This window comes from Manihot esculenta, unplaced genomic scaffold, assembly GCF_001659605.2.
Source record: "Manihot esculenta cultivar AM560-2 unplaced genomic scaffold, M.esculenta_v8 Scaffold65, whole genome shotgun sequence".
Classification (NCBI taxonomy): Eukaryota; Viridiplantae; Streptophyta; class Magnoliopsida; order Malpighiales; family Euphorbiaceae; genus Manihot; species Manihot esculenta.
Window position 1 is genome coordinate 286,480 of NW_025215482.1, and position 3,190 is coordinate 289,669.

The following is a 3,190-nucleotide window of genomic DNA, read 5'->3' on the forward strand; positions in this document are numbered from 1 at the left end:
GAGATTTACAGGTACACAGAGGGTAATAGGCAGGCTTGCTACGGGTTTCTGGCGGCTTAAAGCCGACCTGAATCCTAGCGCCGGTGACGGTCCATTTTTGGGTCGTTACAGATTGGTATCAGAGCCCTAGGTTTCACATGATCGGACCTATAGAGAGAGTGTCGGGCTCATAGAAATAGTTGGTCAAGCACAATAGGGAATCATGTCACTAGGATAGGATGTGGAGTCCTGTCTTTGTGATTCTATGCAATGTGCATGTGTATTATAATTGAGCTATATGTTTATGTGCTGATACGCTAAAGTATGTGTTGTTTTTCAGAGTTAAGATGCGAGGAATTCGTCGATCAGCTCGCTTGACTGGAGTCCCATCAGATAGTGAGGGATTCGCTGCTCGTCCTCCTGCATTGCCAAGGGCAAGGTCTCAGAGATCTAGCAGGGAAGGCATGTCAATAGACCCTAGAAGGTCTGTAGACGAGAGCCAAGAGGGATAGTTAGAGGAGGTAGATCAGAGGAAGAGAGGGAGGCCATGGAGACTGATCCGTCTATGGATGAAGGTATGGGAGAATCTCTAGGAGGTGTTCAGGCCTCAGGGTTTGATTATCCAGCTGTTTCCCAAGATCCAGAGTATCCGATGGAAGGTATGTCGGAGTACTCTCGATTTGACCCATATCCTACATCTATGCCATATATGCCATATCCTTATTATTACCCATTGTATCCACCATATCCTCAATATCCTATGTATCCATCCCCCCTATCCATCCAAGTGCAGCACACCCAGAAATAAATGAACCAGTACCTCCACCACCACAAACAGAACCAGTAGTCCCTGGAGTACAAATACCTCCACCTAGGTCATCTGGGAGTAAGGTGCAGATGACTGAGTACCTTAAATTGGATGCTCCGAAGTTTAATACAGGAGATGATCCATTTGAGTATCTGAGATGTGTGAAAATGATTACTGATGAGTTGGGTGCGGATGGTAGTAGAGCCATTGAGATGGCGGGATTTACACTAAAGTGTAGAAAGGCTCGGGAATGGTTCAGAAACTATATCGAGCCTAGAATGAACAGTATGTCATGGGGAGAGTTTGCTAATGAGTTTGCAGGATGGGCTTTTCCTGATAGCTCCAGGGAGATGAAGCTAATAGAGTTTGAGCAGTTAAGACAACAGATGAGATGACGGTTGATGAGTTTACGGATAAGTTCCTAGATTTGCTTCAGTACGTGGGTCAGGCCTATGATACTGATCAGAAGAAAGCTAGAAGATATACCATGAGACTACATCCCAGGTATTCTTCTTTGATCCTTCCAGCAGAAAAGGAGAGTTTCCACTCTATTGTGGATGCAGCTAGAAAGATGGAAGCTAGTGCCAAGATTCAAAAACAGTCTCAGGCACAGGCTTCGGGTTCTAAGGCCCCCAGTTCAGGCACCTCAGATAGCAAAAGATGGGATAAGACAAAAGGAACAAAGAGTAGGTTCTGGAGTAAAGTCAAGTCTGGTCTGGGAATGGGTAGTGGCTCAAGCTCTGGCACAGCTATTCCAGCATGTAGGAGATGTGGACGACCACACAGAGGAGCTTGTCAGTTGGGATCTTCAGCCTGTTTTAGATGTGGACAGGTGGGGCATTTTGCTCGAGAGTGTCCTCAGGTGACTTTTGGGGCACCTTCCCAGCAGATGAGTTCAGGCAGTGTAGCACAGCCAGTAGGGCAGCCAGTGGCTCCAGCCATGCCTCAGAGTAGTGGCAGAGGTAGAGGGAGAGGGGCAGCCTCTACTTCAGCAGCAGGTTCCCGAGGTGGAAATCCGGTAGCCCCAGCACGGATTTTCACAATGACACAGGAGGAGGCTAACACGTCGAACACAGTGGTGTCAGGTAATCTCATCATTGGGTGTTCAGATGTGTATGCTTTGATGGACCCCGGTGCTTCTCATTCCTTTATTGCTTCGAGAGCCATAGAGAGGTTGGGTTTGATCAGTTCTGAGTTAGAGTATCCTCTCTGGGTCAGTGGACCTAGATGTGACCCATCAGTGGCAGTGTCAGTCTGTCGTTTCAGTCCAGTATTCATAGAGGGTAGATGCCTTCCAGCTGACCTTGTGGTTCTAGACTTGACAGATTTTGATGTCATTCTAGGGATGGATTGGCTATCTGCATATAGTGCTACGTTGGACTGTCGAGAGAAGCTAGTGAGTCTCAGAGACCAGGATGGGTCAGAGTGTGTCTTCAGAGGAGACAGGAGAGGTACACCCAGAGGTATGATTTCAGCCCTTCAGGCTCGTCGTTTGCTTAGGAGGGGTTGTCAGGGGTTTCTAGCTCATGTGAGAGAGCTAGACAGTCAGGTGAGGGAACCAGCCACAGTACCAGTAGTCCGAGAGTTTCTCGATGTGTTCCCAGACGATTTGCCAGGACTACCACCTGATAGGGAGATAGGGTTTGAAATTGAATTACTGCCAGGTATCAGACCTATCTCTATTCCTCCCTACAGGATGGCGCCAGCTGAGTTAACAGAGTTGAAAGAGCAGTTGCAGGACTTGGTAGATAAGGGTTTCATCCGCCCTAGTACCTCACCTTGGGGTGCTCCAGTGCTCTTTGTTAGAAAGAAGGATGGATCCCTCAGACTTTGTATCGACTACAGACAGTTGAACAAGGTCACTATCAAGAATAGGTATCCCTTACCTCGGATTGATGATTTATTTGACCAGCTAGCTGGAGCAGGTTGTTTCTCGAAAATAGATCTGAGATCTGGGTATCATCAGTTGAGAGTCAGAGAGGCAGATGTGCCTAAGACAGCTTTCCGGACCAGATATGGGCATTATGAGTTCTTAGTGATGCCGTTCGGGTTGACTAACGCCCCTGCAGCATTTATGGATCTCATGAACAGGGTATTCAGTGAGTTTCTGGATCACTTTGTCATTGTGTTTATCGATGATATCTTAGTGTATTCCAGAGATGCAGAGGAGCATGCCCAGCATCTGAGGATAGTTTTGCAGACACTGAGAGAGCATGGTTTATATGCCAAGTTCTCGAAGTGTGAATTTTGGTTACGGAGCATTGCCTTCTTGGGACATGTGGTATCAGCAGAGGGTATTGAGGTAGACCCCAAGAAGATAGAGGCTGTAGCTAACTGGCCCAGACCCACGATAGTGACTGAGATTAAAAGCTTTCTGGGACTGGCAGGTTACTACAGGAGGTT